General features: G+C 45.7%; 1 pseudogene; it reads right to left on the bottom strand.

The window, feature by feature from the left end:
• Nucleotides 1-20,026: 20,026 nt before the first annotated feature.
• LOC136637214 (5S ribosomal RNA) lies at nt 20,027-20,146 on the bottom strand (annotated as a pseudogene).
• Nucleotides 20,147-22,227: the final 2,081 nt, after the last annotated feature.

Raw genomic sequence — 22,227 nt, 5'->3', positions numbered from 1 at the left:
ATGATATTGGGCAATAAGCCTGTGGCGATCAGCCACCACAGGGGCAGCTTTAATAAATTCCCCTTGCCACAGTAATTTGAAAAAAACCCCTGGTGAAGTCCTGCAATCCTGATGCTCCGTACTGGCAGCAACTGATGGCCTGTGTCAGAGACCAGTGGCAGTGGGTAGAAGTCCAAGTGCCAATGTGCAGCTGTTAGACAAAAGCTGACCTGGCATGGACTAGGCAACTATACTGATAGGGAATACCTCATCCTCAAGTGCCACCTGTGCACCCTTTACGGCGCGGTGGCACCCCAACTTTGGGATCGTGACCCAATTAAAGTTAAGGCTATACCAACCACTCAAGCCTCCGTGGTTATAACGGTTATTTGCTCTTCCCCCAAATAGTGGTTTGTTTCAATTTTCAATGCCACTTGTCTAGCCACTTGTCAGTTTTATGACCAATCAAAATTGGGTTGGGACCTATTGTGGGTCATGAAGTCATAGTTTGTGGACCATAGTTAAAGAGCATTAATGCCCAACCTGCAACCACTGTTGTAACACAAGGCAGGTAGGAGCTAGCCCACGGGAGCATCTTTCTTCTAACCTTCAAGCATCTTTCAAGTTCCAGCACCCTTGGTGTAGCCTCTCCACCCTAAGGTTACAAGCAGAAAGGATGTGGAAGCCAGGTGGGCACTATTTGACTGAACTGCCAGTCCCCTTTCCCTTCACTGCAGTAGGGATGACAATGGTTTGAGGAGTTAAAGCTCCATTTTCCAGGAGGGAAACAGACTATCAAAAATGTGCTGAAGTCAGCGATTTACTCAGGTAGCTGACTCAGGTGAATGAAACTTGAAATAGCCAGGTAGCAGCTGGACCCTGTTCGGGCCAGGCTCAGAGAGCCGTAAAGGCATGCACTCAAGACCTTTCGTGGGCTTCTGGAGCTAGCAACTAAAAACGTTCCTCCTAAAAGTAAGTGTTGGTATTGCTATTATGAATTTCCAGAACAAGCCAGGTTGAAACCTTTAAGACTATAGCCAGGTACAAGGAGTAACATGGCTTGGACCAGATCCTAACTTGGGGCAGCCTGAAAGTCTGATGATTAATAACATGCACCATTGCCTAGTTGCTGCACTTGTGTCTGTCCTCACACATAACAACTGTCACCCCATGGGAGGGGCAATGCAGGAGCATTGTCAACCCGCAAACTGGGGAATTATGGGAAACCGAAGTTCCCAGTATTTCCTGAGGGAGGAAATTACTCCTAAGCGCTCATTAACCCACCCGATCCAAATCTGTAATGGGAGGAGGGGATGATACCAGCGATGTCTGAACAACTAGGAAAGGCTCTCGAAGCCCTGAGGCTGCCCTGAGGCTCCCTTTACTGGGAGCAAGCCTCATAGACCAAAACGGAGCCTACTTCGAGAATACCTGCACAGGATTGGGCTCTTAAGTTTATTCTCCCCAGCAGCTGAGGAAATGGGGGATGAAGGGGGGGGAGGCTGGTTCAAAGAGTTTCCCTGCCTTCTTAGGGCACATCTGGACAGTGACCCCGGCATATATGATGAAACCATTGAGCCAATTAGTCCAATTCTTGTCAGTTTTTCTTTGCCTAACAGTTTCAACATCTCGCTCGGGATCGCCCACTTTGGGGGTAGGCTCTGGCTCAATGTGTAAAAGGCTAAACATGTCTATTAAGTCACCTCGCCATATCTTCTCCTTAACTGCCAAGACAAGGTGCAAACCCAAGGGGATGGCTATAGTGCCATATGAAACCTTGGGCTTTTCCTTCTGCTCTACAAGAACCAGAGAATCAACCCCCCCAATCCACATCCTGTTGCTCAAAATCAGGCTCACACACAGGTGGGTACTGCAAATAAGGTGGAGGCCCCCCCCCCCCGCCTTGGATCTAACCTTGGTGTATGGATATGTCCAAGGGTACTGTGGATGGCTAGGACCATGCCGGAAAGTAGGGCAACCCCAAGGGGACCAGGGTTGCAATCCCAAACCGGTTGCAGGTTCTGGTCAAAGTCAAACACTGGCTCACCTTGCTCCCCGCTGCATCTATAGGCCTGCGGTCTTGGTTTCTTAATTGGGCTGCCTGCCTCAAACTCAGGGGAGCTGTCCCCTTGTGGGTCACCCTCTTTGGCAGTGACCAGCGCACCAGCTGAGGCGGCGACCTGCTTAGGGGAGAGAGAGGCACCCATCAATGCGCCTTTAGTTTTTGTGGTGGACCTGCAAGGACCAGGGGCCAGACTGAAACTCGAGCCCCCATTACCCTGACCAGCTTTCCTGAGTGCTTTTTCTTTTTGTCTGGCTTCATAGGGCCATAAAGGCACAAAACTCCGCCATCTGGTCCTCCTCGTCTGAGGAAGAAGGGAGGGAAGGGGGGGCGGCTGCACCGGGGTAGGCCTTATGGCGGCCTTACCACCTGACTTCCGTGTCTTTTTCCCCATGTCTTCAAGAGGGCACTATAGTCTTGACGAAGGACTTTTCCGCTGTCACCGGTGTTCTGGATCGCCCTGCTGTCACCGAAGATGCCCAGGAAATATCTTTCCAAAACAGTGGGGGATGGGGCAGCCAGCAGGAGCTGACGCCCTTCAAAAAAAAACAACCTGCACACCGCCTGATAAGGCTTTGCCTGCCAATGAGGGGGGGGCAACTAAGCCCAGTGTGCAATGGGGGGAGGTGAACTACGTCCCCACACAATTAAGCCCCCCACAGCAGCCCTTGACAAAAATCAATAACGAGGCTGCAGATCAAATACTGGGGGGGGGGGGAAGCATGATGCGGGACAAAATGGCACCGGGTTCTTTCGGCCTCCAGCAAAATGGCCACCGCCCATAGCCCAATCACCCCCCGGGCTCCCCATTGGCTGGCGAGGCTGGAAAGAGGCCTCCACCGCCGCCCCGCAAAGGGTGCAGTCACCATTCCGCGCCGCAGGGAGGCCGCCCCCACAGGCATCCAGCTGCCTGGCGCGGATGGATGGAGGCCCCTGCAGCCACCGCCCACAAGGTGCTCAAAGCCCGCAGCCCCAGCTGCAGTTCTGAGAGTGCAGCGCAGCGCGCCGAGCCCCGGCCCTGGCCGCAAGAGGCTCCCGCTGCCCACTATCCCCTATGGGGCAGCCCCAGCCCGAGCACAGGGCCTGGGGCAGAGCCGGGAGCTTGCACATGTGGCTCTTGGCGCTCCAAGCCCCGTCCTAGTGCAGCCTCTCCCCACTCCTGGTTAAGCGTCCGCTTGGGTCGCTTGCCAGGAATGGACTGAGCTCCCTCCACGCATGTGCGCTGGAGGAGCTCTCCTGTCCCACCCTCCTTTCAGCCAGCCAGCCAATCAGCTGGCAGCAACTCACTGGGGGAAAGGGGGAACTCACTGAAAAGGGGGAAAGCCCAGCAATCCCTGCTGGCACGCCAGGGAGGCGCACTAGCAGCCTCTATATACAACAGGGGTTCTCAAACTCTTTGGAGTAAATTTCCCAAGGTAAGTCTTGGCAGAGGAGGAGGGAATGCAGAGACACAATCCCCAGGATCGTGCTGCTGTTGGGGGGAGGGCAGGGGGCTTTCCTTTACTTACTCAGCAAAGCAGCAGCATCCAGGGCTGCGGATGCCTCCACAGGGCTCCCCAATGCACAGTGAACCCCATATCTGGTTTCATGATCGCAAACTGGAAGTTTTTCTTCCAAGATAATTTATTCTGGATAAGCAAACTGCACAATTTTTTTTCATTCTCAACATGTTGGGGAGCCCTGTGGGGGCTCAGCGTATTGGGGACACTGCCACTTTATTGTGTAAGTAAATGAAAGCCCCTGGGCCCCCCCACCAGTGGTGCGATCTTGGAGATCATGTCGCTGCATTCCCTCCATGCCTCTTAAAGGGTAAAGACAGAAGGACTCAGACTGAGACGTTGCAATGCCCAGTTTGAGAACCTCTGAATACAGTAATACAAATAGCAATAGTTACTATTAAAATATTAAATTCCTGAGTTCCGAATGAGTTCTGAATATCATATAATTGTTTGGAATTCATTTGGAGCCATTATAGTTTCCATTTCCCCCCAGCAGCACAATAGCAAGGGGGATTTGTGGAATCTTCATCTCTATACATAGCACAGATGAAGGCTTGTTTATTGCCTGCGTGAATTCATTTTCCTTGCCTGTAGTGTTTAGTTCTATTTACCATTCGTTTTTATAGTAGTGAATCTCTGATTTTGTGTGCTTTGATTGCTTCAATAAGGCTGGGAATCTTTTTCCTAACTGTCAGAAATTTGGCAAGCCTGATCCCTTGGAGGGATAGCCGAATGCCTGAAAATATCATGCCATGATATTTCCATGGATGGAAAACATGAAGTTAGAGCAGGGGTCTCCAAACTTTTTGGCCAGAGAGCCGCATCAAATATCTGGCGTGATGTGGAGGGCTGGAAAAAAAATTTAAATATAAAATTTAAATAAATAAATTAGAGATAGAACTTAGATGAGTGAATAAATGAATGAATTGGCTCATTCATTCAACCTCTCTGGCCCTCAGAACACCCTCCAGACACAATCAGAGCACAGTTCTGGTCATGTTCAGTTGAGTGGGCCAGAGGCTTTCAGGGGACAAGAGGTTGACCACGAGCCAGAAAGAGGCTTGCTGCGGACTGCATCTGGCCCCCGGGCCGGGGTTTGGAGACCCCTGAGTTAGAGGTACAGTAGCAAAAAGGACAATTGGGTCTCCCATTGAAATAAATGAGAAAAACCAAAATGGATATAAGAATAATGAAAATGAATGTGATTTTAACAAATGAATAACTAAGCAAATGAGGTTTTAATAGCAAAAATAAATGGAATAACTAAATGAACACAAATGATCTTGAACAACCCTTGGCTGCATTGTACCGCTATCCCCAAAGAAATGAAGCCATAGTACTTATTATCTGTCAGGTTAGAAGAGGCTGGATTTGGAATGCGCCCCATACCTGATTAGTGCCTCATTTTCCCTTACCTGACAATGGTGTTACCATTGCTCCTCCTTCTCCTGTTCCCTAGCTTTGGAAAAGGCAACAGGCCATAAGTGGAAGGAAATGTATAGCCTACAATTTTGCTCTTTGACACTTCTTTTGTGTCCTTGCTCTCTGCTTTTTTATTGCCCATGAAGAGGAAAGAGAAATAGGAGCAGCGTCACCACCAAGTAAGAGAAGGGGAAGAGGGCACACTTACCCGGGGTGGGGGAAGAAGAAGAAAGTGACTGAAGAAGAACAGCTAATCACTTTATGCCATGGACTTGTGGTGGGCGGGACCACTAGTGTGGAGCATTCTCTACACACTGTGGGGAAAAGTAATATGTGACACAAGGTACATGCTGTGGGAACTAAAGCCTTGCTGGATGGGTTGGGTTGGGTGGAACTTCAAATACATGAACGGTAAATCATATGAACCCTCTTAAACTTACATAACATGCTATGGAATAGGCAGTAGGGCAAACAGTGCCACTCTGGAACGCTTGAAAGCCTGGCCTGAATAAATTGGAGCATGCAGAGTTCCTTACTCTCTTTCCTGAGATAAGAGTGTTGAAAGGGAGCAACACAGTTTTTTCTGCACTAATAAGAACATAAGAACATAAGAACAGCCCCACTGGCTCAGGCCATAGGCCCATCTAGTCCAGCTTCCTGTATCTCACAGCGGCCCACCAAATGCCCCAGGGAGCACACCAGATAACAAGAGACCTCATCCTGGTGCCCTCCCCTACATCTGGCATTCTGACTTAACCCATTTCTAAAATCAGGAGGTTGCGCATACACATCATGGCTTGTACCCCATAATGGATTTTTCCTCCAGAAACTCGTCCAATCCCCTTTTAAAGGCATCCAGGCTAGACGCCATCACCACATCCTGTGGCAAGGAGTTCCACAGACCGACCACACGCTGAGTAAAGAAATATTTTCTTTTGTCTGTCCTAACCCGCCCAACACTCAATTTGAGTGGATGTTCCCTGGTTCTGGTATTATGTGAGAGTGTAAAGAGCATCTCCCTATCCACTCTGTCCATCCCCTGCATAATTTTGTATGTCTCAATCATGTCCCCCCTCAGGTGTCTCTTTTCTAGGCTAAAGAGGCCCAAACGCCGTAGCCTTTCCTCATAAGGAAGGTGCCCCAGCCCCATAATCATCTTAGTTGCTCTCTTTTGCACCTTTTCCATTTCCACTATGTCTTTTTTGAGATGCGGCAACCAGAACTGGACACAATACTCCAGGTGTGGCCTTACTTTCGATTTGTACAACGGCATTATAATACTAGCCGTTTTGTTCTCAATACCCTTCCGAATGATCCCAAGCATAGAATTGGCCTTCTTCACTGCCGCCGCACATTGGGTCGACACTTTCATCGACCTGTCCACCACCACCCAAAGATCTCTCTCCTGATCTGTCACAGACAGCTCAGAACCCATCAGCCTATATCTAAAGTTTTGATTTTTTGCCCCAATGTGCATGACTTTACACTTACTGACATTGAAGTGCATCTGCCGTTTTGCTGCCCATTCTGCCAGTATGGAGAGATCCTTCTGGAGCTCCTCACAATCACTTCTGGTCTTCACCACTCGGAAAAGTTTGGTGTCATCTGCAAACTTAGCCACTTCACTGCTTAACCCTGTCTCCAGGTCATTTATGAAGAGGTTGAAAAGCACTGGTCCCAGGACAGATCCTTGGGGCACACCGCTTTTCACCTCTCTCCATTGTGAAAATTGCCCATTGACACCCACTCTCTGCTTCCTGGCCTCCAACCAGTTCTCAATCCACAAGAGGACCTGTCCTCTAATTCCCTGACTGTGGAGCTTTTTCAGTAGTCTTTGGTGAGGGACCGTGTCAAACGCCTTCTGAAAGTCCAGATATATAATGTCCACGGGTTCTCCCGCATCCACATGCCTGTTGACCTTTTCAAAGAATTCTATAAGGTTCGTGAGGCAAGACTTACCCTTACAGAAGCCATGCTGACTCTCCCTCAGCAAGGCCTGTTCGTCTATGTGTTTTGAGAACCTATCTTTGATGAGGCATTCCACCATCTTACCCGGTATGGATGTTAGGCTGACCGGCCTATAGTTTCCCGGGTCCCCCCTCTTTCCCTTTTTAAAAATAGGCGTGACATTTGCTATCCTCCAATCTTCTGGCACCGTGGCCGTTTTGAGGGACAAGTTGCATACCTTAGTCAAGAGATCTGCAACTTCATTCTTCAATTCCTTAATAACTCTTGGGTGGATGCCATCAGGGCCCGGTGACTTATTGATCTTTAATTTATCAATGAGGTCTGAAACATCTTCTCTTTTAACCTCTATCTGACTTAACTCCTCGGTCAGGAGGGGCCGTTCGGGCAGCGGTATCTGCCCGAGGTCTTCTGCTGTGAAGACAGATGCAAAGAACTCATTTAATTTCTCTGCTATCTCTAAGTCTCCTTTTATCTCCCCTTTCCCTCCCTCACCATCCACCATCCACCATCCCCTCACTAGACAGAAAGAGTAAGGGGAGCTGCTACCACCTGTTGCATCCATCTTTTTAAAAGAGGTTGTTGTTGTTTGAAGGAGGGAGGGCTATCTGGCACTATGTGTATGTTCAAGTACATGTATGTATGTTCAAGTAGAGAGGTGAGATTTACCGTTTGTGGAGCAGGAGTTTCATGTGTGTTTGTGGACTGTTCTAGTAAGTATATGTGTGTTTTGCAGCATTGTCCCCATGTGGGGACTTCTTGATCAAAGGGTAAAGTTGTATCTAGATCCAGAGAAGATCACTTCCTGTTTATCTCAATGAGATGCCTCAACACAGGCAAAACAAGGTTTGTCATTCTCACTCTTCTCTTCCTCTCTCTTTCCACAAATATCCTGCACTGTGGTCAGGAGCCTCAGTAACATGGGACTCAGATATTTCCCTTCTCCTCCTCATTGCCAGTTGTGACTTGGCTTTTAAACCCACTGTGGCAATTGGTGCATGAACCTTTCTCTCCCATCCCCAAGGAAAGTACCCAGCTGGAGCATGTGCCTTAGGCTGCAGTCCTAGCCACACTTTCCTGAGAGTAAGCCCCATTGAACAAAACAGGACTTACTTCTGAGTAGGCCTGGTTAGTTTTGTGCCCTTACTCTGCATGATGTACTTCCATTAACCTGTATAGTGACTGAGCTCTTGGAGGACAGTTGCCTCCATTTGTAGTCAGGCACTTGCCAGCTGGACCTCTCCCCACCCAACTGGAAAACTGGGAACATGGGGATCTCCTACTGGCAAGTTGACCTTGGCAACTCCTGACAACCAATGACTTCTGACAACATTAAGGTGCTCCTTAAAAAAAGAGAACACCCTGTTTTAGCTACTATGACTACAAGTATAGCAGGGTGTTTTGAAAGAGTAAGTACCACTTTAGGGTAGATATGTTTCAAGATCACTTTAAGTTCCTTCATTCTCCTTTAGGCATTCTGCTATATGCATTACCATGATGGCTAACACAAGATATGCTTAAGTCAGCATAAGAACATAAGAACAGCCCCACTGGATCAGGCCATAGGCCCATCTAGTCCAGCTTCCTGTATCTCACAGCGACCCACCAAATGCCCCAGGGAGCACACCAGATAACAAGAGACCTCATCCTGGTGCCCTCCCTTGCATCTGGCATTCTGACATAACCCATTTCTAAAATCAGGAGGTTGCGCATACACATCATGGCTTGTACCCCATAATGGATTTTTCCTCCAGAAACTTGTCCAATCCCCTTTTAAAGGCGTCCAGGCTAGACGCCATCACCACATCCTGTGGCAAGGAGTTCCACAGACCGACCACACGCTGAGTAAAGAAATATTTTCTTTTGTCTGTCCTAACCCGCCCAACACTCAATTTGAGTGGATGTCCCCTGGTTCTGGTATTATGTGAGAGTGTAAAGAGCATCTCCCTATCCACTCTGTCCACCCCTGCATAATTTTGTATGTCTCAATCATGTCCCCCCTCAGGCGTCTCTTTTCTAGGCTGAAGAGGCCCAAACGCCGTAGCCTTTCCTCATAAGGAAGGTGCCCCAGCCCCGAAATCATCTTAGTTGCTCTCTTTTGCACCTTTTCCATTTCCACTATGTCTTTTTTGAGATGCGGCGACCAGAACTGGACACAATACTCCAGGTGTGGCCTTACCATCGATTTGTACAACGGCATTATAATCCTAGCCGTTTTGTTCTCAATACCCTTCCGAATGATCCCAAGCATAGAATTGGCCTTCTTCACTGCCGCTGCACATTGGGTCGACACTTTCATCGACCTGTCCACCACCACCCCAAGATCTCTCTCCTGATCTGTCACAGACAGCTCAGAACCCATCAGCCTATATCTAAAGTTTTGATTTTTTGCCCCAATGTGCATGACTTTACACTTACTGACATTGAGGCGCATCTGCCATTTTGCTGCCCATTCTGCCAGTATGGAGAGATCCTTCTGGAGCTCCTCACAATCACTTCTGGTCTTCACCACTCGGAAAAGTTTGGTGTCGTCTGCAAACTTAGCCACTTCACTGCTTAACCCTGTCTCCAGGTCATTTATGAAGAGGTTGAAAAGCACCGGTCCCAGGACAGATCCTTGGGGCACACCGCTTTTCACCTCTCTCCATTGTGAAAATTGCCCATTGACACCCACTCTCTGCTTCCTGGCCTCCAACCAGTTCTCAATCCACGAGAGGACCTGTCCTCTAATTCCCTGACTGTGGAGTTTTTCAGTAGCCTTTGGTGAGGGACTGTGTTGAACGCCTTCTGAAAGTCCAGATATATAATGTCCACGGGTTCTCCCACATCCACAGGCCTGTTGACCTTTTCAAAGAATTCTATAAGGTTCGTGAGGCAAGACTTACCCTTACAGAAGCCATGCTGATTCTCCCTCAGCAAGGCCTGTTCGTCTATGTGTTTTGAGATCCTATCTTTGATGAGGCATTCCACCATCTTACCCGGTATAGATGTTAGGCTGACCGGCCTATAGTTTCCCGGGTCCCCCCTCTTTCCCTTTTTAAAAATAGGTGTGACATTTGCTATCCTCCAATCTTCTGGCACCGTGGCCTTTTTGAGGGACAAGTTGCATACCTTAGTCAAGAGATCTGCAACTTCATTCTTCAATTCCTTAATAACTCTTGGGTGGATGCCATCAGGGCCCGGTGACTTATTGATCTTTAATTTATCAATGAGGTCTGAAACATCTTCTCTTTTAACCTCTATCTGACTTAACTCCTCGGTCAGGAGGGGCCGTTCGAGCAGCGGTATCTGCCCGAGGTCTTCTGCCGTGAAGACAGATGCAAAGAACTCATTTAATTTCTCTGCCATCTCTAAGTCTCCTTTTATCTCCCCTTTCCCTCCCTCACCATCTAGAGGGCCAACCGCTTCCAGCAGAAGGGTGACTGTGATAATGAGAAATCCACCTTGAGTGCTAAGGGAAAACTTGAGTGAGTAGAGCTATGTGGGTCAGGTAGGTGGAGTTTGGAGCACTACTGCAGCTTTCAAACCTGTCATAGCTTATTTTTCCTTTTATTTTTAAAAACTACAATTGTTCCTGCTCTTTGGTCTTAGTTTTTAAATGGAGGCTATCATGCCACCAATTGAAAAAGGCAATTCACTATCCCAAATCCTAGGTGGGGTTATACAATGCATCTCAGGGTAATGTGGCTGAGGAATGACTAGAGAATTGTGTTTGAGTGATCAGACTTTCAAATATTAGCTCAGCCAAAACCTCAACTTACCTTCTATAAAACAGGAACCTCAAGCAGGTGTTGCAGCAATTATATTTTACTGTCTGTGTAAGGCAGGCAACAGAGGATTGCCACCATTAAAGAACTGTTGCAACAGATGAGATACTAGCCTCATTTTATCACATCATAAAAGTAAAATCACGTACAGTACCTTCTTCTAGTTACATGCCAAGGACAGAAATCATCCAGTCCACAATAGTGAGAAAGAGTAGCATGTATGAAACATAGAGTACAAACTCTGAAATATAACACTCTGTTCTTTTGTTCTCTTGCTACATAAATCTTGCAGCTGTATTTGTATTAAGAGGCAGAATCAAGAAGTGTTTGGTTAGATGCATATTTCTTATCCTAATTATTCTATATTTGCATGGATAAAATCATAAGTAAGGAGTTAGAAAATAAAGGAATGTGCCTGGTTGGCCACCTTCAGTCTGGAAAGACTCTGGTATAAGCCTGCAGCACCCAGTATTCCCAGGCAGTCTCCCATCCAAGTACTAACCAGGCCTGACCCTGCTTAGCTTCCAAGGAATGTGCCTAAATTCTGAGAAACACCAAATACACCAAACTTCCAAATAATTAGGCAGATTATCCAGGTTATATTGAATTGTAACTGAAGAGTGCCAGTTCTGAATTATTTGTAATACTTGTTGTTGGCATCCTTCAGTCTCAGAAGACTATGGTGTCATGCTCTGAATAGTGGTTCTGGAACAGAGTGTCCTCTCCAGTGCGCGAAGCCTGGGTAAAGTAGGTATGGAGGATAGGCTGTTTCCCATACAGCAAATCCCCCCTCTCCACATCGCTGAAATGGTCCAATGGAAAGGCAGAAGCCAATACGGTTGGTTCCAGTGGCGTCGCAGGAGTTGCCAGATCATGGACTCCGGCTCCGGATTTTGCCTCGAGGTTGACTCCTGAAGCCTTTTCCATAACTGGATGTAGCCACAAGGCAGTGGAGGTTTGGGATCAGAGTTTTCCTTCTCTCAGATGAGCTGCCTTCCCAGGCTGACGAGTCCCATCTACCCGGTGGGTAATACTTAACCAAGCAATAAACAATGAGCACCATCTAATCTTTATCCAATATTTTGAATTCCAGAATGGCCTCAGGATTTTCCAGTTCTATTTGTGAGTCACACCTAGTTGTTAATTTTTCACTTTTATTTATGCATGCAATACTGGAGAAGAACCTAACACCCACAACAGCCAAATGCAACATTTGAACTGCCCTGAATTGAGATGACTGTTTTCCACAGAAATATGTTTCTTCTGCTTAATTGCTCAGGCTTGTGCATGTACCAGCAAACTTTGTGGAGCCAGATCACACCCTTGTATGTTTTATGCTAAGTAATCTTTTGGTTCTGTACTCACAGTCCTTAATGCTGCATGTTAGAATTCCCATTTTATGACATTGTATTGAAAGACCAGGAAAACCACTCTTGAATTACCTTCATTGTAAGTATGACAGAATGAGCAAAGGGCGTTAAGGATAATTAACCTTCATTAATTTAAATGGTCTTTGAGTATGCACACCCAGTTAAATAATGCAGAGCCTCACCCTGGTACCAATTTATAGTACAGCATTTACCACCTAAGATTCACTCATATACCTGCCTGCGTGATATCTCTGAGCTTCGGGGATCAATCAGTCATTCTGACGGGCTGACTTATTTACACAGACACACTGAAGCATGGCATAATGAGTGCTCAAAGAGATTTCACCAACTGAAAATCTTGCGTTGTTGGTTTAACCACTTTAATGACATTCCAGACTCAGACTTGTCTTGTTTTGTTGGTGCCTTATTTTCCCTTCCTCATCTTAACAATCTCAAGTTTTAGCACAGTAATAATTTTACAGCAAAAAAAGGAGATGCTGGATCTTTTGAGAACCAGGAGTCAGTGTAGGATCCTTTCCCTGTGGGTGTTCCGACGAGATCTGAAAAGAGAATGTTTTGTCTATGTCAGAAAAATGGGCTTGTGCAGAGGTTCTCACACATTCAGCAACCGAGACCCACTTTTTTAGAATTAGAATCAGTCAGGACCCGCCAGAAGTGATGTCATGACTGGAAGTGACATCATCAAGCAGGAAAATTTTTAACAATCCTCCGCTGCAATCCTACCCAGGAGTAAGCCCCACTGTTTATCATTGTTAAAAGATTATACATAGTAGCTTGTAAAAAGAACAAGTCTGTACAGGTTCCCAAATGCAGTCACATACCATGGGAGCAACAAGTCTAATATATTAAAAATAAAATATTGAAATGAATATTGAATATTCACCTGAACCCACCTGAAATGGCTGGTGACCCACCTAGTGGGTCCCAACCCACAGTTTGAGAAACACTAGCCTAGTGGTTCAGGCTATTCTCCCCCCCCACCCCCTTTTTAATGCTGTACTGTACTCAAAATGTTGCGAGCTTAAATCCTGCATTTTCCCTGCCTGATGGGCTGGGCTGTATGTTCCTAAGACATTTATTATGGGCGTGCCATGCTCCATATGCAGAAGATCACATGATCAGTCCCAAGCACCTCAAGTTAAAAAGATATCTGATACAGAGTCTGAGACTGGGAAGGGCCAAAGACCTTCTGGCAACTGAGGCAGCACCTGAAATGTTGTCCCGCTCATGCACTGTTTCTGCAGTTAATGCTACCTCCTGGTCTAGTGATATGACAACCTCCACTAGTCCCTGGATTCAAAAAGAAAGAGGGGAACAGATGGAAGAGGAAGCGTGTAGGAAATGTGCTTTAAGAACATAAGAATAGCCCCACTGGATCAGGCCATAGGCCCATCTAGTCCAGCTTCCTGTATCTCACAGTGGCCCACCAAATGCCCCAGGGAGCACACCAGATAACAAGAGACCTGCATCCTGGTGCCCTCCCTTGCATCTGACATAGCCCATTTCTAAAATCAGGAGGTTGCACATACTCATCATGGCTTGTAACCTATGATGGATTTTTCCTCCAGAAATTTGCCCAATCCCCTTTTAAAGGCATCTAGGCAAGATGCCATCACCACATCCTGTGGCAAGGAGTTCCACAGACCAATTATGTGCTGGGTAAAGAAATATTTTCTTTTGTCTGTCCTAACTCTCCCAACACTCAATTTTAGTGGATGTCCCCTGGTTCTGGCCAAGTTAGTTTTCTGGCTAAAAAATAGCTAGAAGTGAAGTTGCTAGTATGCCTCCAGCATGCTAGAAACATGATTCATTAAAAAACAGAAGGAAAATGATGCTGAACATACTTCAGGGTGTTCTCTTGATGTTTCATCATTGCCTTATCGTTATTAAAGTTACCTTAAAAGTTAATAACTTCTGTATAATGTTTTTAAAATCTCGAGAATGGATGGTTCCTTTTGTCCAGGTTCAAAATCCTTCCTCCACCACCTGCCCTATTTGCTGTACAAGATGACTGGGCTCCGTTGTTTCCTTGGAACAGAGCAATATGATAACCTTATTCATAGAGGCAGCCGTGTTTTCTAGCCTCAGGCTTGCAGGAAAGATTGCTAGCATGGTGAAGGTGCTAGAACCTGAAAAAGAAATATGAATCTAGTGTGCTAGAAGGAGAGAAAAACAGCTCTCTAGCACTTCTAGTGCTGGAATCTGAAAAATGAATGACCACCACTGAGTGGCCACCTCAATCAAAACCATAGATGGGCTGGCCTTGCCTTCTTGAGTTACAGCCCAACAGAGTGTGTAGCATTGGGCTTGATGGACTAAAAAGCCCATCTTGGTGGTGACTTGCTTCAGGTGTAAGGAGGCTACAGGTTCAGGCATTGGAATTGAGGGTTTACACAGCATTGTTTTCCTGTGGCTACTTCTATCAGGAGAACTAAGCCTTCTGAATACACGAGGGTCGTAACACTGGTGCTGAGCATGTAAAACATGCTGTAAAGCATGTTTACCACACCCTCCAAATAGGGAGTGCTGGTACCAGGTCAGTGCCAGTTGGCGCTTAGCCCAGCACAACCCGGAAACCACCCAGAGCAAGGTAAGAGCTCCATGCAGTGGTAAGGGTGGGCAGGGGAGGTGTTGTGGGACAGTGGGAGGGCAGGCTGAGGGAGGACCTGGCCCTAGAGGTGGGCAGAAATGGTGGCAGGCTCTGCTGCTGTATCCTATCCTCTTTCCTGGCCCAGGCAGCCTGACACAGGTCTGCTTGGGTCTGTCCCCGCTCAAACGCAGATACAGAGCCGAAGAGACCTATTGCCACCAGCTGCTGTCTACCTAGGCAAAGGGAGCAAACGCTCCCGACAGTGGTATCCTGGCACCCACAGGATCTGGTGGTAGCCATGTTGGTGCTGCTTGAGCTGTGGGTTCCAGGAACCATTGGATTGGGCTGCCCATGTCCCAGTGCCAAAGGGCAATCTGTGTATGGAACTAGGTCTTTACTGCTGATCATTAAATACTCTTCCCCACTTAAAAGAGGTGGAAAAGTAAATGTGAAAATCCTATGTCAAAATAAAAAACAAAGAGCCAGTTCTAACATGCAAACTGCTGGGTTTTCCTTTTCTTTTTTTCTGTCCACACAAATCACTCCCAACTAGCTTTGAGTACAAGGCTGTTTAGAGAAACATCCATATGAATGGAACTGACGACACTATTTGCACTACGCAGTAATATGGATAGTCTTGAAGAAAAGTTGTATTTTATCATCTTGAGTAATCTATACTTGTTAGCACATGTGCTTTAAAAAATCAAGCAACAGGTTTAAGTTTCCCATGTGAAGAAATGACCTGGTTAGATTGCATTCCTTTGATGCAGTTCTGTGCACAATTTTGGGGGAAAGGGAGGGGAAATTCATTCTTAAAAGAACTTTATTCATCCAAGAAGGCATGAAGATTGTTGTTGTACTTAGGCGTGCTCTAACAGCAATTAGATGAGCCTAAATTCAGATGAAGCTTGATTTGTACACACAAGTTGCATCGAGAGGGTGAAGTGCCAGGACTAAACAGCAATTAGTCCATGAGTGTTTATGTCTAACTGTAATATCAGTAAAACAGTTGAGATATCCCAGAGGAGGCTGTATACACCTGGGAGGTATTGTACTACACATGTTGTTATCTTCATGCGGAGGATGTGTGGATGGATGTTTACAAAATGTGTTGCAGAGTTTAAAGATGTGAAGGATCTTTAAACTTGGCTGGAGGATTTTGGCACCCAAGTCTTCCAGAATTTCTATGTTCCTTTAGTTCAGCCCAGTTAAGCACTATTCTGCATTTCAGTGTGTTTTGCAAACCAATTTAGGGTGTAATCCTAACCCACTTTCCAGCACCAACTCCAAGGTAAGGGAACAAACATTCCCTTACTGAGGAGACCTCTGTGAGTGCCACCCAACTGCAGGACACAGCACAAGTCCAATTGGCACAGCTATCATAGTGCTGCTGGAAAGTTGGTTAGGATTTGGGCCTAAGCCAGTACATGTGCATTTAAGTCAACTGAGGGGGCCATGAGACTACCCCAGTTTAAATGTAAGCATGCCAAATTATATGATATATTTGTCACTCTGAGAGTGCTGGAACATGCATGATGGTTGATACTGGTAACTGCCATTAAAGATGGTTTCTCCATGGCAAATCATCCTTGCCCTTGCTGTAAAAGAAAAGAAAAAAAGTAATTGCTCTTTAGATCAGGCCCATCATGCTGTAATTCTTAATATGTCCTCCTAGGAGTAAATAAACAAATGGTGCAGGTGATATAGGAACATTCAAATGCCCAAATTGCCTAAAGCTTATAGTTTAGCCCCTCCTGGTGTTTTCATCAAATAGAGGTGAATAGGTTTCAGCCCTTTGGAAATATCTCCTGCAGAAGGTCAGTTGGCACTAATGGATAGAAGTGTTCTTAAATGTTTTTATTTTTTCACAGATTTCATTTTTTCTCCAAGGAAGACAAGTGCAGAAGGTGGAGTTATGTGTTTTTATTCTAAGGATGCATTTTTACAAGTTATAAATTATAATTGCTTTATAAGTGTCTTAGGTAAGTGATATAGGTGGTATAGTGTCAGCAGATGCAACCACAGTCATTACCCATGCATCCCCACCAGTTCAGCCCATTATTTTTTTATTTTTCTGCAGATTTTCCTGTTGTTTGCTTGTTTTAGATTTTGCCCCCCCCAACAAAAATGAGTCATGCAGAAAGCAGTGTTGTGTGTTTTTATTTTGTTATTACCGAAAAAATGATACTTCTACTAGTGGAGAATATGTACCTCCGTATGTATACTGGCTGTTTAAAATACAATGCCTTGTTTAGTGAATGTTGCTAGTCTAATCTAGCAAGAATCTAAAGATTCTTGTGTACTCTGGAGTGTGCACACCAAGACCCCATGCATGGGGACTTCCTCATTCACTTCAATGGAAGTAGCTCCAAAGCACGCTCATCCTTCTGTGTGTTGAAATCTTTTCTCCATTGAAGTAAGCAGATTCCATTTTAGGAAGCCCTCAAAGGATTGCTGGCTGAGGGTGAATGAAAGCAAACACACACAAAATAAAGAACTAGGATTCATCTCTAGATGGTTCATCCAGATATTGTGTTTACTTATACCACCCAAACAAAATACTATTTCATAACTCTTTTGTCTCTCATTGTTGCAGCATCCATGTCCCATTTAGAGATGGTGCTTTAGGATTTGTGCTATTTCTTTTTATTAAAGTTACTCGAGGGCAGAAAGCAAACTTTCCTGGAGCCCTGCATTCCACTGTTAACTTTTGTTCAGTTTTATGCTCTGTGAGTCCTTTCTTCCACTGCCACAAATGCTTTTAGGATAAGTACATGCTAACCTTATCACGTGGCTGTAGTTGGGAGGCTTAACAGGCGTATCAGTCTCAGTGTCTCTAGACTGCCTGTCTTGCATTCACTTCTGTGCAACCTTTCCCTGCCTTATTCATTTCCAGCTATAAAGATGGACCATACAATAATTTTTCCAAACACAAGTGGAGATGTGCTTACATTTAAGAGTATGCTACATTCTCCAAAGTTTATAGTCTTTACTCAATAAAAAAAAAAAAAAATGGATTCATATCGAAGACACTGGGAAGGATTAAAATATAAGCAAATTGCATGTGTGCTTTTGCTTTTGTGGATCCCATCCTAAATTCTACAGCACTTGTGGGTCTATCATTTTGGATGTCCTCATGTTTGGGTATGCACCACATGCTCCAGAGTGCGAGTCCATTATATACTTCATACCAGGGACTTTTCATACTTTCAATGTGCTGTGAACCTTTACCACATCAACTTGCAGCACAATCCTATCTTGCTCTGGAACAGGCAAGCCAGGAGGCTTGCGCTGTATCCAGTGCAAGTTAGGGCTACAAAGTGGCTCAGCTGAAGGTAAGAGGAAACTCTTCCCCTTATCCCCATGTAAGCCACTGCAGCCCCTATGGGTCTCCTCAAACTTGCACCACCTCTGAGGTGGAACAAATCCAAGGAGAGTGGAATGGCTTGAAGTTGCTCTGCACTGCTCAGGTATGGGGGCTAGAATCTGGCATAACAACCCACCCACCCCAGAGACTGCTGTCTGCCTGTCCTCCCCCTGCTCCAGAATACCTCCCTCCCACCTCCTATCCACCCTCCACAGAGCCTTGCGTTGGCCAAGCTCAACTGACGCAAGGCTTGCTCCCTCTGTTGGAGAGGTCGCTGAAATCAGCTTCTGTGCATCAGCTCAGCTGACTATCAAGGAGGTGCAAACGTGCCTTATGGCATATTTGCAACCCTCCTAGGCTGGTGCAAGGTACTTGCATCGGCCCAAGGGCAAGTCAGGATTGCACCCTTGGCTGTTGAAGAACTCCTGTCTTTGCCATGGAGTTGCTGCATGTTGCAAAGGATTCTTGGGTATCTTCTGGAGTATATACCTAGTTCACATAGAATACAGTAGACCCTCTGCATCTGTGGGTCCCATATAACGGATTCAACAATCTGCAGATACAGAGGGTCTGCATGAGTGCCTCTGGAGGTTCCCTACAATTACTTACTTGGAGACTCCAGAGGCTTATCCTGCATCACACCAGGCTGGTGAGCCACTCCACAGGCCTCAGAATGGCCAATGGAGGCCTTCAGAAGCTACTTCCAGTTTTCAGAGACAAATTCCAGTTTGATGAGAAGTAGCTTCCAGAGGGTTCTGTGGGCCATTCTGAGGTCTGTGGAAGTCAACAGAGTGGGTTGCCAGTCCAGTGCAACTCAGGAGAGGCCTCCAGAGGCTCTAGGTAAGTAATTGTGTGAGCTTTGGGAGTAGACTCTAGCATCCATGGAACTCCTTATCCACTGGGGGTTCTGGAACCAAACCCCTGCAGATAAGGAGGGCCCACTGTACTAACCAGGCTCATTGGACACATGAACTGTCCTGAGCTCCTTGGAGGAAGGGTGGTATAAATATCTGAAAAATAAATATCTGCAATGATAGCTGGAACCACAGTGCTCCATGTGTGAATGCAGTCCTGGGGAACACCAGAAGAAAAGATTTTAATATGGGGTCCTATTTTACTTGAGTGGATGAAGTACCAGTTCAGTAAAAAAGGTACACACTCAAGTGAACAGGGACACTATGATCTTAGAAAAATGAAAAGTAGTTCATTAAAGCACACTGCTCAAGACACTGAAGAAAACAGAAATCAACCCAATATTGTATGAAGAAATATATAATGTATATTATATACAATATATAATGAAGAAAACAGAAACCAACCCAATATTGTTAGGGCTTCTACAATACAATAGGGCTTCTAAAAATAAACTTTTATTTATTTATTTCCCTACTTTCCTATGCTGAAGCAAATGCCTGAGGCGGCTTACAAAGCTCCACAATAAAGTATAAAGTATCATAGCAGGTAAGACAAAAATTTCAAACAAGGCATTAAAAACATTGTTTTTATGTTTCACTGTTGAATGTAAAATTAATCTGTTGGCTCTCATCCAACCTATTGGCCTTCATCCAGTCCCAATTGCATGGTTTATACAGTTCATAAATTAAATCATAGCACAATACACAGATTGCATGAATGGTGGAGAGGTGAGAGCAATATGCTCCGACACCTTGAAATAGAAAGTCATTCTTCATTGCAGACAATCCTTAACAAGAAATTAATTAAATTCCTGCCAGCCACTTCCCTGTCATATCTATGCTTCTTATCTGACCTACACTCCCTCTTGCACAGTCTACTTAAAAAGCTCTCAAGTTTTAAGTTTTGCAGTTACCTGAGGCTCCAGCAGAACAGTCTCATGTCTCTTATCTAAACTTTGTTATGCAGGATCGAAAGAGACCACTGACACCAAGCTAAGTTTAAGGCTTTTATTAGGAGGAATGGAACCTGAACTGGTTGGCAATCTTCAGTCTCGAAAGACTATGGTATAAGCCTACAGCATCTGGTATTCCCAGGAGGTCTCCCATCCAAGTACTAACCAGGCCTGATCCTGCTTAGCTTCCAAGATCAGATGAGATCGGGTATGTGCAGGGTAACAGTTGCTGCTACCAAACAAATCAAAATGACCTTGTTCCAAATTCCCTGAGGAAGGCAGGCTCGAGGCAGCAGGACTTGAGGCAAAGGCTGGATGGTTGTTCCCTGGTTCTCAGAGGCTCTCCCAGGGGCTCTTTTCCTGCAGTTCTCTCCTCAGCTCCTTTCTGTAGCTTGGTCTCTCCCAGCTCGCTCCTCACAGCTTCTCTTCCCTGGAGGTCTCCGCAGCTTGCTCGTCCAGCTCCTTCTCTGCATATGCCCCCCAAAGTTCCTCACAGCAGCTCTGTGGCTTGGTCTCTTGTTCTGCATAGCCCAGTCTTGAAGCTCCTCTCAACAGCTCTTCCCTGGTGGTTGCTGAGCTCTCTGTGCTGGTGCAGCCCCTTTTATAGCCTCAGTGGCTCTGCACACAGCAGCCCTCTACCTTTCTTTTGATGGTACTGCAGCCTTTTTGTACTCAACCTGCTCAGCCGCTCCTAGTCCTCTTTCTGTCTCTCCAATGCAGCAGTTTTCCATTTGGTCCTCTAACTCTCAAGGGCTTGTTACAAGGTCATAAACAGTTCACTTTCCTCAACAGTGAGCCCATTGGCTCAGACAAAACTTTGTAACTATTGGCTCAGACTAACTCAGACAGGCTGTCTATTGGCTCATGAAAGGCACAGCTATGATCCTACCAGGCCAAGTTACAGCAGTCAACTGAGCCCAAGTTCTGCATATATCAACTTGTAGTGGCCTTGCTCTGCCTGAAGAGAAATCCTTTGACCAAAGCAAAAGAAAACATTGAAAAGGATGAGAAGAAGATAGCAAGAAAGAAAAGAGTCTAGGCAGTGTCTTCTTGTCTTGGAAGATGACTGAAAAAATAATCCCAGGAGACTCAGAAAGATTTTGGATCTAGGAATCCTTACAGCTGTCCTTCTCTAATCATTTCCCTGATTAAAGGTGTAGGTGTAGTTGTGGAGAAAACCCAGAATGCCCTGGTCAGCATTCTTCTCCATTTACCAGACTGGTATACAACAAGTGCTCACAGTATACAGTGGGCCCTCCATGTTGACAGATTCGTAATCCACTGGTGTCATCATCCACGGGTTTCAAACTCATAGCTGGACCCTACTGAAGACCTCCCAGATGTGACTGAAACCTTGTCCTAGTCAAGTCTGGGAGGTTTAAAGAGGCCCACAGAGGCATGTGGCCTCTGCGGGCCTCAGAATGCCACCTGAAGGGTTTTAAAGTGAACTTCCAGTTTCCGGCAAAAACCAGATGTTCGCTTTAAAACCCTCTGGTTTGCATTATGGGGCCCATGAAGGCCACACAAGGCCTCTGTGGGCCTCAGAAGGGCTCCAGATGTGACCAGAACCTTGTTCCAATTACTTTTGAAGCCTCCAGATGGTCCAAATCCACAGATTCCAGTATCAGTGAATTTTAGTATCCATGGTGGTTCTGGGAATGGAACTGCCACGGATAACAAGGGTCAACCTGTAATTTCATTTTAAGTCGTTTTGTTAGAAAGTTGATGAGAAACAACAACAAAAAATTATTCCCAGCCAGGCTCACTCTATGTTTACCCTTGAAATAACCCACTGGTGTCTAATTACTAACCACTGAACTATGCAAGAAGTGCTTTGTTGCATTGGTAGAATATGTGGATGAAGTCACCTGGGCTGCATCCTGAATATGATGTGAGAGTCAGGATAATGTAGTGGTTTGGGAGTTGAACTTAGACCTGGAAGATCCACATTCAAATCCCTGCTTGGTCATGAAGCTTCCTGGGTGACCTTGAGCCAGTCGCATTCTCTTAGTCTCACCTACCTCACAGGGTTGGCGTGAGGACAAAAGGAGGGGAGGAAAATGTACACAAACTTGAGTTCCTCTTGGAGGAAGGGCAGTATAAAAATGTGAAAAATAAAATAAATGATGTACATTTTACTGACTGTATACATTATGACAACCAAGCTACATCTGACCTTGACTGACCCAATTCATTTAAAAAGTTGATGGAAAGCATTGCTTAATTCATATCCAAACAACAGCATAAATTCTTCCATCATAAACTTCAATTAATTCGCATTCACAACTTGAGGAAATTATAGCCCACCTAGGATACAC

The sequence above is a fragment of the Tiliqua scincoides genome, chromosome 1 (assembly GCF_035046505.1).
Source record: "Tiliqua scincoides isolate rTilSci1 chromosome 1, rTilSci1.hap2, whole genome shotgun sequence".
NCBI classification, from domain to species: domain Eukaryota; kingdom Metazoa; phylum Chordata; class Lepidosauria; order Squamata; family Scincidae; genus Tiliqua; species Tiliqua scincoides.
This window is presented reverse-complemented; position numbering and strand designations above follow the sequence as displayed.